The 20,453-nt window shown below is 34.0% G+C and overlaps 1 protein-coding gene across 1 annotated transcript in view; it reads left to right on the forward strand.

Moving 5' to 3' along the window:
- The first annotated feature begins 244 nt into the window (after window positions 1-244).
- LOC149785686 (uncharacterized) overlaps window positions 245-20,453 on the forward strand; it is a 140,638-nt gene continuing 120,429 nt past the window's right edge. Inside the window, exons 1-2 of the mRNA XM_089979524.1 lie at window positions 245-335; window positions 15,088-15,153. The gene's annotated coding sequence lies outside the window, so the exon portion shown is untranslated. The remainder of the gene's footprint in view (window positions 336-15,087; window positions 15,154-20,453) is intronic.

Raw genomic sequence — 20,453 nt, forward strand, 5'->3', positions numbered from 1 at the left:
TGATGGCAAATGATAGAACAAGAGAAATTACGACCTACCCCTGGATATTCTGGACCCACGTATCTCTCCCATATGATTTCTAAATTTAAAAGAAAAAGTAAATATGAATTTAAAGTATAAGGAAGCAAGCCAGCTATAATTACGAGCACCAGCTTTTAATATTTGTCTCGTGCATTTTGTTGGTTTTTGTGTTGAAACAGGAAGTGCAATTGAGAGTCACGTGATCAAATTGTCAACATGGCCGTAAGAATGTTGCTTCCTTGGATCCGGGTAAACATTAATTAACTGATACTGGATATGTGTTGATGGATATCCGTGGATGTCCTAATTAACGGGTAAGAGTTTATTGTTACTAGTAGTTAGTGTAACACTATAATATGTCAAGAACCATAGTAAAGTTAAATAGAATCCTTTTAGAGTGATTTAAAGCTTCGGTGCCGGGTTGTTTAAAGCGCTTTCCTGTCCCTACCAGTCACCGCCATCGCAGCTCTTTTCGCGTGGGTTTGAATCTTGGGCTCAGTCAATGTGGGCATGTGAGAAAGCTTGCCAGAAGCTTTCCGGGGGTTGTTGATTCTTTCGGTTTGTTTTGCTTGGTTTGTTCCTCCACCAGTTTTACTGACCACAATGTATAGCTAGTCCTACAACGTAAGACACATCACCCGATATTTTTGTTGGGGGGTGGGGTGGGGTGATGGGTCTCACTGCCAAAATAACGGTTCTGTGTAGCGTGTTTTGCTGTCGACTAATAGCGTAACCAAAGTCAAATTTCCACACAACTGACAACCAATAACGACACTTTTATACAAAGTAAAGCCATAATGTTTATGTCAGACTTTACTTACCCTGATATCTTTTCTCTAATAAATTCAAGTTCTTACAAAAGAAATGGACCTTTTTTCAAGTTCCGTTGGCCCACATTTTAGTTGGCAGATATGAAATCGGGTTAAGTCAAAATATTATTCATTAACGAAATGAATAAAAATGTACTATGCCTATTGGAACTGTAAACAATGATTCATTTTGTTCAAGAAATATATCCCCCACAGGAACCTACTTGAACATACTTCGGCATACATCGACTACCATCACATTGCACCAAATTCAAATGTACATCAGCAAAACATGAAAATGCGTCCATTTGCTAGTGTCAGATTTTGATTCCACTAGGATAAAAACAGCACAGCAAGTATATTAATTGCATATCAATTTGTGGAGGAGTGTCAATATGGGCTGCCAAGTGTGTGATATATTCCTGAAACTTTGAATACTCATTCCGATGTCAACCGACATTGAAACATGCAATACAAGGCCGTTATCTAGGTAGTGAGACATAGCACTAAAACATAAACAACATGTGATACATCTTACATAGTAGGACTAAATGTATAGACTGTCGTTCTTAAAAATGGGGTTTCACCAACAGCATAGCATAATTCACGCAAATCTATTCCTACACGTACATGATATGCAAAGGATATTTGTCAGAATAAAACAAAAAAAGGAGGAGACCTACTTTTTGGTCTAATTTTATGATGGACAATAAGTTTCTACTTTTTGAATTAAAATTGTAAAAAATTGTATCTTCTGTCTTTCTTCTTTGGAAAAAAAATGTGTTTCCACCAGAATATCATATGAGCTAAATTTGCAAGTCATTGTAGCTAAAACTGGCACAGTATAAGACTGCTTCATTTCACAGGCGCTCACTGCAAAAACATTTATGAGTGTTGATTAATAGATAGACAATTGGGCAGGGTCCAGATTTGTAACTACATCAATATAGGTTTGAAATCCATCTTTTTCTTGTGTAATGAGCCCCTATGTTCATTGGATGATTTGATTCAAGATCAGTCGTAGTATTTCCAACTCATCTGAATGTATTAATCCATTGCCTGTTGTGGATAGTCTTTGCTGCAGTGGTTACATAGCAGCAATTTGAATAGTTATTAAGGAAAAAAGTACATTGACTGGATAGACATTTCCGAATGAAATGTATGAAACCTTAGGAGACAGTGTACATTAAAATCAGATGTAAAGTTGACTGACAGTATTTTATCTCACAAACGGTATTAGAAAACCAGTGTATTTCAGAATGCATATGTGTACTTTTTCACCACTGTAATACTGCACTGATTATTTTGGCATTATGTGACCTTTTGTTTCTTTTAACTGATTCGAGGCCTAAGTGGTTAGAATATCTGCCCTGGATGCAGATTGTGGATTGGAATCTCAGCTGAGTCATACCAAAAGCTTATAAAATTGGCACTAGCAGCTGTCTCACTTGGCACTTGTAATTAAGAGGCTGGTATTTGGACTGATCAGCCTGGTGTCAGGATAATGTGACTAGTGGGACATGATGCTACATGTCTGCAGCATGATGCCCCAATGTTAGACATCATTATAAACTGCCACACTGCAGACATCATAACATTATGGCTGAAAAATTATTAAAGCTGTGTTAAAAATCTAAATCACACACACATACCTTTTCTTTTGTAGGTTAGTCTTTAATATTTGTTAATAAATGATGTATATTTTGCCATGAAAATAGAATCTTACCCATGCATTCATTTCAGTGAAATTCATGAAGCTTGTTGACTAATTCAGAATTATTCAAGAAGTTTCATAAAATATTCATTTGAAATGAGCACTGATGTATGATGTCCTGTTTATGCAGCAAAGATGAACTATACTGAAATTGCACTCTTTGAAATGAACTTACCAGTGAATCACTAGAAACCAGGGGGGAAAAAGGAAGATTGTTTTTTGCCAGAATTATTACTTATCCTTTACAGTTTGACTTAGGCAGTCGGAAGCAGGTCTCTTCTTCTTTATATTGTCAGGTTAAAGCCAATAGAATGCTGTCATGACCACAAATAAAATCTTCATAATCAGTACTGCATTAAAAATGAAAAGAGCATTAAAATACTTTGTTTTGTATGGTGTGATCCTTTACAATATAACCAAGTAAAACTAAGCTTCACAAACTAATTCATGGATTGAAATTCTGTGAACAGATATTAAGTTTTTGTAAGACAGATTTGTTTTCAGCTGTCACTTCCATTGGAATCAAGTTTATAAAGAAACAAATGATTCTTGGCATCATCAAAAATCATACCAGAGAGAAAAAGGGGTCCTGGGTGGCCAAGTGGTCTAAAGTGCTTGCCTTTACTGATGACTTCAGTCTCACCTCCATTGGCATGGGTTCAAGTCTCACTTTTACCTATGACTGGCATCTCATCTAAGTCTTTGTGGGTTAAAATCTCTGGCTCTGCTAATGTGGGTATGTGAGAAAGTTTAAAAATGCCAGTAGCTTCCCTTGGGTCAGTGGTTCTTACCAGGGTTTTCCCCAGGTTCTAATTTGACCAGTTATACTGGATTCCATGTATAGTCTGTCTTGCGCTGAGAAATGGCTTTAAACCACCCAAAAAGCCAGAGAGAAAACCACAAAATAATAAATAATATACAGTAGAACATTGATTAGCAATATACATACAACACTTTTTCTGGACTTTACAGTGATACAGACCTGGTTTAGCAATTCCTTTTTGTATACTATATATTTCATATAAATTTATAAATCATCTACACAGTTTGTTTTCTACACAATGTTCATGTCTACTGATGTGCGTAACTGATGCTGAATTGTACATAGTGTATATTCCGTAACTGAATTTTTAGAGGGGAATTCTCTCTGTTTGAGAAAGGGAATTTTCTAAATATATGATGCAAGTTCTTCAGAAAGCCAAAATCCATATAAAAAAAAATTAATTTTAAATTACAAAAGCAAGGTGTTCTAAACATGTTTTTGTTTTGAGAACTTCTTTTATTTGTTTGCTTTTTTGCTAAGAGAGTATTATAGTACAACTCACATGGGTCATGTATGCGCATTTTTACTCATTTTAAATTAAATATAAATTGTTCTTCTAGAATTTAACACAAATTTTCTTTATCCAAAGTCTTTTCAGTCCTGATTATTGAATGCTCTGCACCTTAACTGTCACCAAGAAACTTCCAGGCGAAAATTACCTATTGGTATGGATTTTTACATTGGTGGCAATGTACTAAATTTGGATCAAAATAAGAGCACGTTGAGTGGAATCGTCATAGTCAAGGGTAGTATGAATTTGTTTATGAATATGCATACCTTTCATTATGACATCACAGCGCATGACATTCAATCCAGATTGTACTGGATGACGCCTTTAGATTCATTTCGTCACCCCAAAAAAATATGTACTTTAACATTGATTTTGCCATATGCACCTCTCTCGGTATCTAAATAATGACCTTCCAAAGGAATGTAGGTTTATATGAATCAAAATGAAGTGAATATTTGCCACTTAAAGGTATGTATAATCAAATTCTACAAAAATGACACCCATTACTGAAATAGTTGGTGTTGTATGCCTACATGACCCGTGTGACTTGTACTATAGTCATGTAGCGTGTGGGTCATCAAATAATCCAAATGATTGTAAAGGGATTAGGTGAAGATCATAAAAAATAGGAGATTAAAATATCTTTTAATTATTTGTTGGCATCTTATAATCACTTTGATCAGAAAAGACTAATTACATGTGAATGTGTTTTAATAAGTACATTCAGAATGCATCATTCAGCACACTTTAATCCATTATACTTACTTCCCTTTTGCATTTGTTACTATAGCATATTTAGAAAAACTTCTTACTGCCTACTCGGAACAAAACCCATCTAGTTTTGTGTGTGGAACATCTGTGAATTATTTTACAACGTAAATCACATAATTTTTATGAGCATACATATTTGCAAATTGAGTGAAACAGCCCATTTCGTGAAAAATGTATACATATTAGTAAGTAAAACTTACAGTATCCACATGGTGGATAGAGCATAAAAGTCTTACATGTATTCCAAAAATGGGCTTAACAACCTGATTTTGTATAAATGTAATAAGTTAGTTGATTTACAGTGTTCAGGTGTATATGTGGCTTATCAACCCTTTAACATAGTATCATATAACATATTTATGGAGTACTGAGGTCAGTGTGACTTGTTTATTGAGTACTGAAGTCAGTGTAACTTGTTTGTGTAGTACTGTGGTTAGTGTAACTTGTTTGTGTAGTACTGAGGTTAGTGTGACTTGTTTGTGGAGTACTAAGGTCAGTGTAACTTGTTTATGTAGTACTAAGGTCAGTGTAACTTATCTGCTCATGAAATAAAATATTATGCTGTGCGAAGAAATTCAAGAGTCACCATGAAACACAATATGGACAGCCTACTCCCAGAATGACATTGTAGTCACAGGAGCATGACTTGATTTTTGCAAGTAATAGCTATTTCAGTAATCTATTTATAATTTTTCTGACTAATTATCTCCAATTGGTTCTCAGTATGTTTGGGAAATTCAGGTAAGGACATAGGTATATATTACTTTATTCCGAAGTTCTTAGTATTTCTTGCATTTTAAGATATGGATTACTTAACTGTTAAATGTTTATTGTTGCCCAAATTTGAATTCAGACAAGATGTTAATTTTGGAAATGAACAAGATTATAATTTTAAAAAATATTGTAGAATTATGACTAACACAATTTAGATTTTTTTCCCATATGTTTATAATTGATTTAAAGTTCAGTCTATGTTCAGATGAGTTTATGCTGCTAATTCTTTTCTCCCCATGACCCAGTTATTTAGGGTGTAATAATAATAATAATAACATATAGCTTAAATTAGCCTACAGGTGACACATATATTATGCTCTGAATGTCAGTATCCATATGATTTATTTGGCTAAACTTTGATGGCATTTTTCTTTTGCATGAGATAGTAACTTCCTTGGGTTATACAGAATATATTATACACGGTACCAGGGTATCATTCAGTATGTGTGGGCATTATAAATATCATGTTTGTTTATTGGATCAGGTGGGGGAAAACAAACATAACAGGCCATGTTACTGCAATCTTAGCAATTGGACTCCTTTTGTGTCTTATTTAGTGTGCCTATATCTTCATGGCTGCCTTGATTTTTGGACAATAACAGCCCAAAGATAGAATTAAGGCTGGCTTTCTGCCACCAGGAATGGAATTGAGTTACATTGTGCTTTACAGTTTGCATTTCCACTTTCAAGCTTTCTTTGATGACTGAAGATCCATTGAATCCAAGTATATTTTTTTGACATTTTGTAATGGAACATCATTAATCATTCCTATGTCCAGTTTTCATATTCTAGTTTTTAAGACCTTATTTCTTCCCGATCTTCAAATTGATAAAAAAAAATATACGTACATTTACATAATTTGTTACATATGTTAAGCTTATCTCTCGTAATTTAAACATTATTTTAAAAAACATGATTTTTTTTCTGATTGGCCAAAGTAGTCTTTGTTTTTTTAAGGTGTAATATTGAATATAGATTTGGGATATAGATATGTAAAAAAAAAACACCTTTGACAACTGTCTCCAAAATATGCCACCTTGGGTTAAAGGAAGTGCAGTATATTTTTGCTCACTTTGATCTTTCACTTGATTGACTATGATTTATAGTTCATCTTTTTCATTTTGGGTAAAGAACCTATTACCTTGATATTATTGTTGCAGTTAATGTATGTGAACAAACCACAAGGTGAGTTCACAACTGTACCTGTCATGTAAGGCAAACATGGTTTGTACCTGATAGACTTAAGGATTAAATTGGTTGTTTGGTTGTTTTTTAACAGCACTTTCTACACCTGTGACCTAATGAACTTTGAACTAAGGGTACAATGCCCAACAACTGAGATACTATGACCCCCCACCAGGTCACAAGGAGGTGTTGAAGTATAATAAAGTGCTGACATGCGATAACATATTTGATAAACTCAGAAATGATAAGCTTGATGTAAGCAGCTGGACATTAGCATAAAAATGATAAGCTACACATCGGCATTGAAAATGATAAGCTGGACATTTGCATGAAAAATGATAAGCTGGACATCGGTATTAGAAATGATAAGCAGGACATCAGCATTGAAAATGGTAAGCTGTACTGTTAGCATTAAAAATGATAACTTGGACACAATCATTAAAATTATAAGCTGGGCCTCAGCATTAAAAATAATCAGCTGGACATCAGCATAAAAAATGATAAGCTTGACTTCAGCATTAAAAATGATAAGCTGGACATCAGCATTAAAAATGATAAGCTTGACATCAGCATTAAAAATGATAAGCTGGACATCAGCATTAAAAATGACAAGCTGGATAATGGCATTAAAATAACAAGCTGGATATTGGCATTAAAAATGATAAGCTGGATATTGGCATTAAAAATGATAAGCTGGATATTGGCATTAAAATGATAAGCTGGATATTGGCATTAAAAATGATAAGCTGGATATTGGCATTAAAAATGATAAGCTGGATATTGGCATTAAAAATGATAAGCTGGATATTGGCATTAAAATGATAAGCTGGATATTGGCATTAAAAATGATAAGCTGGATATTGGCATTAAAAATGATAAGCTGGATATTGGCATTAAAATGATAAGCTGGATATTGGCATTACAAATGATAACCTGGATATTGGCATTAAAAATGATAAGCTGGATATTGGCATTAAAATGATAACCTGGATATTGGCATTAAAAATGATAAGCTGGATAATGGCATTAAAAAAAATAACTTGGACACAATCATTAAAAATTATAAGTTGGGTCTCAGCCTTAAAAATGATCAGCTGGACATCAGCATTAAAAGTGATCAGCTGGACATCAGCATTAAAAATGATCAGCTGGACATCAGCATTAAAAATGATAAGCTGGATATTGGCATTAAAAATGATAAGCTGGATATTGGTATTAATATGATAAACTGGATATTGGCATTAAAAATGATAAGCTGGATAATGGCATTAAAAATGGTAACTTGGACACAATCATTAAAATTATAAGCTGGGCCTCAGCATTAAAATGATCAGCTAAAAATGATAAGCTTGACATCAGCATTAAAAATGATAAACTGGATATTGGCATTAAAAATGATAAGCTGGATATTGGCATTAAAGTGATAAGCTAGATACTGGCATTAAAATGATAAGCTGGATATTGGCATTAAAATGATAACCTGATAAGCTGGATATTGGCATTAAAGTGATAAGCTGGATATTGGCATTAAAATGATAAGCTGGATATTGGCATTAAAAATGATAAGCTGGATATTGGCATTAAAATGATAACCTGGATATTGGCATTAAAAATGATAAGCTGGATATTGGCATTAAAGTGATAAGCTGGATATTGGCATTAAAATGATAAGCTGGATATTGGCATTAAAATGATAACCTGGATATTGGCATTAAAAATGATAAGCTGGATATTGGCATTAAAGTGATAAGCTAGATACTGGCATTAAAATGATAAGCTGGATATTGGCATTAAAATGATAACCTGATAAGCTGGATATTGGCATTAAAGTGATAAGCTGGATATTGGCATTAAAATGATAAGCTGGATATTGGCATTAAAATGATAACCAGGATATTGGCATTAAAAATGATAACCTGGATATTGGCATTAAAAATGATAAGCTGGATAATGACATTAAAAATAATAACTTGGACACAATCATTAAAAATTATAAGTTGGGCCTCAGCATTAAAAATGATCAACTGGACATCAGCATTAAAAATGCTGAAGATAGGACAGAAATGCTGGAAACCTTGTTTTGAAAGGTGTATGCACACAGATAAATTCTTATCTGAATGCAAAATCCTAATGTAATCAGTGGAGGTTAAAATGCGGGTCACTTGTTTTGTACATAATGAATACCCTCCCTGAGATATTACACCCAGTTGATGATGACATAAATATTTGGAATCGAGCTTGTTGATGGAAAAAGAATTATTGTTGACTGCTAGAAAGATGTTAAATCAGTGTAAACAACATGCAAGAATATATGTGTGTGATGGTGGTTGAGAACTTTTACTTGAAATGAATTGATATAGAGAGTTATGGTGTTGGGGTGGTGGTATCCTTAGTGGCCAGTGGGATTCTCTTTTGTGGAAGATATTTTGAAATCATTTAGAATCCTGATTTTAGCCATTTACTTTTAAGAATGATGTTTCCATTCAGTCTTTGCTTTTCCCTAAAATAACAGTTCCAGGTTCCCATTCCCTGCCCCTCCCCTCATCCCCGCTAAAACTATACCAGGTGTAACAATAATTATCCAAATCTATATGAAGAAATATGACGTTGAAGTAATCCAGACAGTCTATAGAATATGGGTCTCCAGCGAGGTGAACAAATATTATTAAAGTACTGTATGGTATCTTTTATTATCATGTATACATATTAAACATAAAGAAACTCAGTTGGAATGGTGCCAGAATTTACAAGAACATTATAGATCAGAGCTTGTAACCTTATAGTGCGTAGTTGTATCAATGATTTACGGTTGAACAGATGTTGGATAAGCCATGAGTCTTTAATATACTATTTCATCATTTTATTTTAAAGCCAAAACCTTTGTGAAACAGTTTATTTACAAATTTTCCTGTCTTGGGATTTAAATTTCATTTTAAGTTTAAGAGCCAGTATAAAATAAATTATACTTACATGAAGATAAGGTGGGTGAATGTTTTATGTTATCTTGATATGTGTTAACAGTGAAGGTATTTATGAGTAAGTATCATTTTTCTTTTTGCTTTCTATTGTTTTATCACATTGTATTATATCAATCAATAAATATTTACAGTAAAACTGGTTTGTAATGAACCTCATTAGTTCATTCTATCCGTAATTGTTATGCCTCAGTTATGTATTCATTATTTCAGCCGTATAGACATTTATAATGCCTGTAAATTTGTTGTGCCAGTGTTTGTACTGTGTTTTGATGTATTTTGTTCTACAGAAATCAATTGATAATTTTTAAGCAAAAAATTACAGTAAGCTAATATATATATATATATATATATATATATATATATATATATATATATATATATATATATATATATATATGCTTAGTTTCAAAAACTTCAGTAAAAAACATTACAAGTGAGATACCTCATATTGCAAATACATGTTTAAAGGTCAGTAGCAAAATTAATGTGTATGTTTTGGATTCAGTCAATGTTTTGGTTAAATTTTGGAATCTAAAAAGCAAATTGTTAAATTGTTTATTATAGTGGCAGCATTGTCAGAAGCCACAGGTGATATGTGTAATCAGCAATGCCTCTTTATCACCTGTAGACGCCTGTGTTGAGATTTCCTCATTTCTTATAAATATGCATAAAATTGCATCACTGATCATTGCGTGCGTGTGACAGATTTATCTTGCCATTGTGACCCACTGTTGTAATGAGCCAGTTTAAGTTTCTCTTCCAAGCACAGTCACATATCTGTTGGTAAAGTTGTCCCTTTCAATAATGTGTAGGAGATTGTTACATTGTGTTGTTGATAATATATTTTTGTTTAATGTGTACTCATTAAAATGAGGAAAACTGCACAGGCAGAACAGTGAGTTATCACCCATGGCTTGAGATGATGAGGTATCAGCTGATTAAATATTTTGACCTGTTTATCATTACAATAATGTAATATAAGTGCTCCTATCAGATATAATTAATTACAATTATAGTTTCTGCTGTGTTCATTTGAAGTCGTCAGGCCTAAATACATGGTGTAATGGTGAAAATAGGTACATAGACTTAATTGGTCATGAATATTTGGCAAAGTATACTCTTTACGATTCTTAAACACATTCAGTACTGCCATGAAACTTAAAGGACAACACAAGAATGGTCATGTTTACAAAGACCAATTTCACCTTGGATCATTTCCAATTCAGATTGTGCCAGGGCACAATGAGATAGCTCATTCATGACACCATGGCAGGGAGTTGGTTATGTTTAGAATTTTCTGGAACAGTGAATAAAGTACTATATATTTTTTAACATTTTATTTAATTTATTGGCACTAAAATTTGTAAGTGTAATATTACATATTTGCGTCATTCAGATAAATTGATGTTTGTTGATTTTTTTTAACAGTACAGTGGTCCTTCACTGTAAGGCATCTCAGTATAGTTCATCCCCTCATGTAATATAGACATTAGATTCCATATTTAGAATTAATGTGTTGTTGTGGGGTTTAACGCCATTTTTCAGTACACAATAGGCTATACATGGCGGCCAGTATTAATGGTGGAGGAAGAACCCGGGAAAACCCCGGAAAGAACCACCGACCCATGAGAAGCTACTGGCAAGCTTTCTCACATACCCACATTGGCTGAATCCGAGACTCGAACCTATAATGCAGTACACACTTAGGTCCCCTGTGCAGTGTTACAGTGAGGTTTAGCTCTGAGTAAACCTGTCCATTTTGATGATGTTTTAGACACATGTTTGCTTTATTTTGTTTTACAGTACAAATCAAGGGGTTTACTTTGGCAAACTCTCTTACATTTTTGGTCTTGGACTAAATTCTGTTACGGATAAGTCCAAGGGTTGTTCTGTTTGGGTCAAACGCCATTTCTCATTGCACGATAGGCTGTACATGGCAGCAGAGTAACTGGTGGAGTAAGAACACATAAAAGCCCTGATAAGATGCACTGGCTCATGGGAAGCTTTCTCACATACCAACATTGGCCAGGCCTGAGATTCAAACTGACACAGACAGAGGTGCAATGGCCGTGGTTAATAAAAGTGAATACTTTAGACCCCTCGGCCACCAGAGGCCCTGCAGTGGTTAGTAATTTCTTATCTACATATGATGGCTTCCATTTAGAACTCTTACTTCCTCTATCTGAAAGACTCTTTGGTATGCAATGCTCTATGCAATGTCATGTCCTTAATTACCCATGTAAATACTTTAAGAATGGTATGCCATGTCCTTAATTACCCATGTAAATACTTTAAAGAATGGCATGCCATGTCCTACATTACCCATGTAAATACTTTAAAGAATGGTATGCCATGTCCTACATTACCCATGTAAATACTTTAAGAATGGTATGCCATGTCCTACATTACCCATGTAAATACTTTAAAGATTGGTATGCCATGTCCTAAATTACCCATGTAAATACTTTAAAGAATGGTATGCCATGACCTTAATTACCCATGTAAATACTTTAAAGAATGGTATGCCATGACCTTAATTACCCATGTAAATACTTTAAAGAATGGTATGCCATGACCTTAATTACCCATGTAAATACTTTAAAGAATGGTATGCCATGACCTTAATTACCAATGTGAATACTTTAAAGAATGGTATGCCATGTCCTAAATTACTGATGTGAATACTTTAAAGAATGGTATGCCATGTCCTAAATTACCCATGTAAATACTTTAAAGAATGGTATGCCATGACCTTAATTACCCATGTAAATACTTTAAAGAATGGTATGCCATGACCTTAATTACCAATGTGAATACTTTAAAGAATGGTATGCCATGTCCTAAATTACTGATGTGAATACTTTAAAGAATGGTATGCCATGACCTTAATTACCATTGTGAATACTTTAAAGAATGGTATGCAGTGACCTTAATTACCCATCTAAATGATCTAAAGAATATTTATGGAATTTATTTCCTGCTCTAGAATAGTATTCCAGTTAAGATTAGAAATGCCCACTCTATTTCCTTCTTCCAAACCCAAAATATCCAGTGGCTTCAGAGATGCAGCTAAAATAAATTCCTTTGTATGAGGGCCTCAAGGTAAATTAGGTTTTAGCTAATTGTGCTACCCTCTTTAAATAAGGTCTTTATTATTATTATTATTATTATTATTATTATTGTGCAGTCATAAATACAGAATGTTTTGCTAACCTCACTATTCAACTGTGTAAAAATTTTGAAGGTAGAGTTTGATTCCAGCTATATATTTGCCCATTTTTATTTCTTAGAATCCACTAAGTGAAGCAAAATTTAAGGATCATAATGGTTGTACTAATGCCAGTATGTACCTACACATAAGTTTTGAATGTTTTCATAAATTAATAACAAAAATATTATTCTTTGTCATCTGTATGAAAATTTGCCAAAATGTGCTCCCAATAAAGGTGGGAGAGTCCACTTACTTAGCACACACTATAGGCCTACATACAGTATTGTTTACTATTCTGCTCCAGAAATGGACCTGCTTTCTTTACCTTCATAATAAATTCTTTTCATGTTTAACGTTCTGCAACAGGAACTGACCTGTTTTCAGGACATGACAGAACCTGGTTATGTTAAAGGTAAAGTCAGCTGTTAAATACATTTTTAGTTTTAAAGAAAGTTTTCTTCTCTGTCATAAGAAATTCTCATCATGTTTCCATACATTGATTTATATATGCAGATGGAAAAGGTACATTTATTAAGCAAGGTTTTTATAGAAATCTGTTTTTGTTTGATTTTAATAACTGCTTTTGAAATGATCTCCATAATACACACTGGAGCATGCTTGTAATAGTGGTCAGACTTGTCACTAAAGAGAATTAGACTTAACCAACACTATGAGTTGGTACCACAGAATTTTTTTACCACGGTATACTGTGGTATTTCTGAACCTGCAGCAATACATACTACAGTATACTGCACTTAGGGACCAACAATTTGATGTTCTGGGACAGGAGCCTGACATTTCTTTTTTAAAAATGTTCCCTCTGTCCATAGGTGGAAAAATATTTTATACTGATATATAGCAGAATAACTCCATATTATATCCAATGCATTATTTGAAGAAAAAAATTATCCTGTGATAAAAGAAGAAAATTTTAGCTCAAAAAAATTTTGCAGCCCACCACCACCACAAAATCACCGAATAACAGATGAATTTGCTATGTATATGTTAATAGTTGTATAAGTTATAATCTAAAAACTATATTTTAATTGGGATGATAAATTTTACACTATACCAGACACTTTGTGAAAGGCATTGTGAGGACAGTAGAGAGTTTGTTGATAAAAATAGAAACATTGACATTGAAATCTACAATTTACAACCTACACTATTGATATAATAGGCATGGAAACATTGAGTGGGATACCAACACCTGGGCAATCTATTTATCATCGTGAGCTAATAACTATAATAAACACTTACTCAACAAATGAGAAAATATTCAGTGGATTTGAGAAACTTTTTAAAATTCAAAATGAAAACAAGTTCTTTTGTTGTTGTTGTTGTGGGTTTAATATCATCTGTCAAAACATGATAAGCTATGCATAATATCATGCAGCTAAATTATCAGGTAGAGGAGAAACCTGGGAAGATGAGATCATGAAAACATGATCTTTTAATACTAGATAGTAGTGAGCGATAAAGACAAGCGCCTTAGACCAGCGCGTCCCCTGGGTCTTCCCTACAAAGTGCCCAAGTGAAAATCTTGGAATGAATTGCAGTCTTACAAAGGAATGTATGTACTATACACATTAACATGTGCTAGTAAATGACCAAAACATATTACTTATTTCTTTTTAATATCTGAATTATTTCAAGAAAGTTGCACATGGTCCTAATATATATATATAATCTTTCAGTTATGTATATTTTTGATGATATCTTCTTTGTATATTGTCTTTTGTACTTCTAGATTTTACATGAGCTTTACTTTAGAAGTATATTTTATTTTGTGTTGCCTTCAGTAATTGCATGTTCATTTTTAAGTCGTTATAGTAGAGTTGGTTTTTAAATAAACCTTTGAGGCCCCGAGTGGCCGAGTGGTCTAAAGCGATATCTATTACTGATCACTGCATCTCACCTCTGTCTGCGTGGGTTTCAAGTCGCAGATTCAGCCAATGTGGGTATGTGAGAAAGCTTGTCAGTAGCTTCTCGTGAGTTGGTGGTTCTTTCCGGGGGCTTTCCCAGGTTCTTCCTCCACTATTAATACTGGCCGCCATGTATAGCCTATCGTGTGCTGAAAAATGGCGTTAAACCCTACAACAACAACAACAATAAATAAACCTTTGGATATGAAGATGAAGAACAGTTTGATCAGTTTTGTCAACTGAGAAAGAGGTTCATTGCACACAAGGATAAGTAGGCAGGTATATATTTATCTCACCTGCTGATTACATTATCACCTGTAATGATAACAGTTTATCTGACATCATTTGTTGATCCACGTTTTCAGGTCACAGATGTTAAATCTCTCACCAGAATAATAGTGTGAGGATCAACATGGGTGACATGCCAAAAGGTAGGTAATCAAATATTTGATAAGATTTCTGAATTTTTTCTTCATCAGTGTTTGCTAATTTTTAAAGGCATGAACTTTAAATGTGGTCAAATTGCAAAGATGTTGGCAGCATTTGTCAAGGTTTAAAAAGCCAATTCCATGCAGCTTTGCTTGTAGCTTCATCATTTTTTTTGTGCCCCTTGTGAATATTGTATCAACAGGTGCAGTTTTATCTGAATGAACTGCTACCATAAGAACATTTCACAGTGTATTAGGGACAATTAAAAGAAAATAACTGTGTTTGCAGTTTGTGAATTTAATTAATATTTAAGGGTGCTAGTTTTGGTGGGTTTTGTGGTTGCTAAAACAAAGAACAAAATGTTTTTCTATGATGACATTTGGCCCAACATCCTCAACAGAGGAATGTCAGAGAACTTTGGTTTGATTTGGTGTTTTATAGCATTGCAGTGCAACTAGGGTAGAGAGACAAGGCAGTTATATTCAAGTACCTTGCCCAGGGATAAACCATGGTAGCTGATTTGGGTTGATCCAGTGGTGGGATTCAAACCTGCACACTTTCAGTGCCAGTTTGGCATTATAACCATTGAGTAAATGTGACTTCTGCCATCAAATTAGTTGCTGCTTATGATGTGCAAGAGGGCACATGGACCCACATGTGTGAGGGGGTAGAGAACTTACGAGCAAATGGAAACCTCATCTTTTGTTTAAAAAAACCAAAACAAAACAACAAAAAAAACAAATTGATTGACACAAAATTACATAGCATTTTCTGTATCTTTGAATAATTTTGGAGACTGTCGGATAAATTAAATTTCCATGATCTGTAATAAATTGTGATACATATGACATCATATTAAAGCAATACCGGTATTGTGCAAAATTAAAATAGGGGACAAATGAATGGATAGATGGACAGACAGCACATCATAATATGTTGTGCCTTATGGTGGGTATAGTAAAATGTACAAATTTACAGCTCTCCCTTATTATATGATGGTAGCTGGGGTCCATAACTGCAGAGTGCATTATGTACCAAACCACTTGATTGCAAGAATAATTGATGAATATATGTGTGTGTTTGTCTCTGGGGATGGGGTGGGGTTGGGTGGGGTGTGGAATATAAAAAATGCCAGTCAAATGTATGGTAGTAATTTTAGTTGATATAAATCACATATAATTTCACTTTGTTAAATAATGTAATGTTTTAAAAGGAAAGAAAGATATGTAACAGTAAGCCCCATGTTCTTTTTTTTTCAACCTATATTTTCGTACATCCGCCAGCTCGGATGATATGGATTATATTAAAATAATGATGTAACACATACCTTTGATAAATATACCTGTCAGTCTTCATTTCTAATCTACTATTTCATTGTCATCAAGTAATTTAAAATTATGAAAATCATGTGATTAAATTCCAGTCATTATAAAGTTTAGGCCAACACTTTCTGACATTAAGAACTTTATTCTTTTTAATTAAAATCACAATGTCCTGTATTCATTACATCAGGACACATTTCACAGGTAAATTAATGAACATCTTAATATTTGTCAAGGAAAAGTGTCACAAGTAATGTCAAATTATGTTTGTCATTTAAATCACTCTTTCCCAGGAGCACAAACAAAGATATTGATGAATATATTGATGACACTGAATGGTGTCACACAGTGCACTGAAAACAAAAGAATACAATAGAAGAAATAACAAATGTAATCCATTTTAAATCAAGTGATGTAAAAAAAATAATACAGTTGTTCTGAAATATTACTAATCTAAAAGAGAATAAGCCACAGAGCATGACTATTCCTGGCTTATATGCCAAATTTCACTCGTACATCTGTATGGTTTCATTATTAGGTAATAAATAAACAGTTGACACTATCTGAATTAGCTCTTGAATCTTGCAAATTTCACAATTAAATAACTTGTAATTTTTTAATTGACATTATTAGCAGCTACTTTATGAAAATGAGCATCTTGGAGTGGCTGCCATGCACTTTTTGTTTGGTGATTGGATAATGCAATCTGGGCTGCTTTGAAGCACTCCTGTGACTAGTTTTGCATGATGGATACATAGAAAAAAAATCATTATTGTAGGCCATTATTTAATGACACATGGATGGTAACATATAACAGGGATTTGAGATTAGCTGCATTTAGCTGTATCTGCATGACCTGTTGGAGTGGCTGTTTAGGCTGCTTTGACTGTCCTTTGTACTGTTACTCTATACAACAGCTGAAACATCAATTACAGTGGCTTATAATTAGAGACCTGATGGAGTGGCTGTAGAGGCTTATTCGACTGTCCTTGGTACTGTTACTATATAAAACAGCTGACACAGGTCAGTTACAAAGTGGTTTATTTGTGCGTGATGTGATTTGGATTTTTAATGTAGCTTTAAAAAAAAAAGTCATATCACTACGATGTCTGCAGTGTGACAGTGTATAGTGATGTCTATCACTGGGGCATCATGCCACAGACATGTAGCATGATGTCCCACCCAGTCACATTATCCTGACACCAGGCCATCTAGTCCTAACACTAATCTCTTAATGCTGAGCGCTAAGCAAGGCAGCTGTTAGTACCATTTTTATAAGTCTTTGGTATGATTTGGCCAGGGATCGAACCCACTACCTCCTGCATCCAAGGCAGACGTTTTAACCACTAGGCCACTGGAGCAGTCGAGTGGTTTATTAGAGACATAGATAGTTTCAATTGTTCAATAGTTATATAAGGAATACAATATCATACACTGAGAGAATTTGATATTGGCCAGTTTGAGACAAAGGCAGATTGTGAAACCATGTTCAGTTTAGGTTGATGGTTTTGGCCAAAATTTTCAGCTGAGGCACCAGTATGTTACAAATCCTAAATTTTGTATAATATTTTTATTTTTTTTTACATTTTATTGTTTAAAATAAGAGCGTTACCTTGTTGTCTCCAGAATCATGTTATAATGAAGAACTTTATTTAATTTGTTTTCTCTCCAAATACTTGTAAATCCCCTTGTTTGGCTATTAAAGGTACGACCAAGTGTATGTACCAAAGTGACAAAGACTTATTCAAAGGAGATTTAGACCTTAATACGCATATCCTGCCAAAGGTTACTGGTTGAGTAGGTAATTCAGTGAGTAATTACATCTCTTTTGGAGGCTCTATTGTTTGAGTAACAAAAACTAACCACCTGCATTTTCGTTTGTGTTTTGTTCACATCAAGACATTATTTTCCTTGAATAACAATAAAGGTTACAAAAGTTCATCCATAAATGCAGGAAATTGTTTGAAAATGATTTCAGTAATTCATACTTCTCATCGTTTACCATTTTTGTCCTATGCCACTATGTAGTGTTCCCATGACCAATCTGCAGCCAGTAAATATTCAGATTTTCTTGTCCCCAATTGCTCCGACACCTCCACCATACAAGTTGACTCAACATTTTCAGTATTAACTGTTACTTCAGACTTTGGACTCTTACTCAGAGAGTGTACCGATATTGCCCTTTAATTGGTCTGAATTTGTTCTAGTAAGATTTGGAGTTAAGTTTTGTGATGGAGAGCCTGGCATCATCACTGCCATATGCAAAGACATCAATGAGTTTATGAGATATCAATTATCAAATGATCTCAGCTGTTAGGAAAACGAATTTCCTCACAGTAGCTTCACAATAGTTAGATAGGAGCATGTATGGTAGACTTATGAAAGGGTAATTATTTTTATTGTTTTGCATGTTGTGTTGATAGGTTCTTGTCTTGGCCTAAAATCAAGCCTGGTAATGACTGTTAATTGGTTCTTGTATTTTACTGAGATGTTGTCAAAATTGGTATGAAGGTTTCAGAAGCATATACATTTGTGAGTGTGAGAGGTAAGTAACAGGTATTCAAGCTGCATTTATACTCACTGTAGCCTTTTTTGCTTTCTGCAGTGGCTTTTAAAAATTGAATTATTTCTGACAACTCATTGGCATAGCTTATCATATAAATCATTCTTTTATTTTGACAGATTTTTCTCCCATTAGTTTTAATTTTGAGTAATTGCATGCAATTTCATGAAAAATGTTTAAGCTACAAGTATTTTAATATGTATTTGTTGTTGCTGCAGCAGCTCATAATGATGATGAAAAAATAATGTGTAGTTGGTGTTTACAAAATAATAATAAATGTATTATCATTATTGTTGTTGTTTGTTGTTGTTTTTGTTTCCTAGTGCATTTGTGTCAAAAGTGGATAATTCTGTCTCAGGGCTTTATATTAATGTACAACCAAAGTAGAGTATTACCTTTCATTTCATAAATATGGCTTTAAAATAATGCACAGCAAAAACAGTGGTAGCTTTGATTGCAACCGGAATCCCCCCTCTCCTGCAGTTTGAATTGTCGTGTTTCAGAGCCATTGTCAGGCTTCACACCATGTACTCAGTCATAGTGGTTTTACACAATTTAAAAAGATGGGGTGATTGACAGGTGGCCTATGAAATGAAAACTAAATAATTCACTCAACAAATGTGTCGAGCTAGATGGACTGACAGGTGAATTGTACATAATTTACTGTAAACCCATGTACAGCTATATGGACTGACAGACAGAAGAACTGTACATAATTCACTGAAAACCCATGTACAGCTAGATGGACCTACAGACAGGTGAACGGTGCATAATTCACTCTGTATCCAAGTACAGCTAGATGGACTGTCAGGTGAACTGTACGTCATTCCTTCAGTACCCAGGTACAGCTTGATGGACTGACAGACAGGTGAACTGTACATAAATCACTCTGTATCCAAGTACAGCTAGATGGACTGTCAAGTAAACTGTACATAATTCCTTCAGTACCCAGGTACAGCTTGATGGACTGACAGACAGGTGATCTGTACATAAGATACATTATAGTGTATGAAGAAATATACGAGAAGTAGTTTATTTAAAGAAAAAAGACAAAAAAACAACTGTTATATGATTGAATAGTATATATTTATGTATCAGTGGCATTTCTTGGGTCTTACCTTCTGCTGCATGAGGTTAGCAGTGATAAGATGGTAGGGAAGCATGTATCTATGAGGCAGAATTGACACCATGACCGAATGACAGAATTGTCAAGGCAGAACTGCTGAGTGACTATACAGTAATTTATGTCTGTAAGATGCATGGAATGGGGACAGAATGCCCAAATGATGCTGCATGATGGGAAAGGAACAGCTTGAATAGCATTTGGACTTTTGATCATAGGTCATTTGGTTATAACCTTTTTGATCATAGGTTATCTGGTTATAACCTTTTTGATAATAGGTCATCTGGTTATAAC

This window comes from Sinohyriopsis cumingii, chromosome 13 (assembly GCF_028554795.1).
Source record: "Sinohyriopsis cumingii isolate HCF-2022 chromosome 13, ASM2855479v2, whole genome shotgun sequence".
Lineage (NCBI taxonomy): Eukaryota > Metazoa > Mollusca > Bivalvia > Unionida > Unionidae > Sinohyriopsis > Sinohyriopsis cumingii.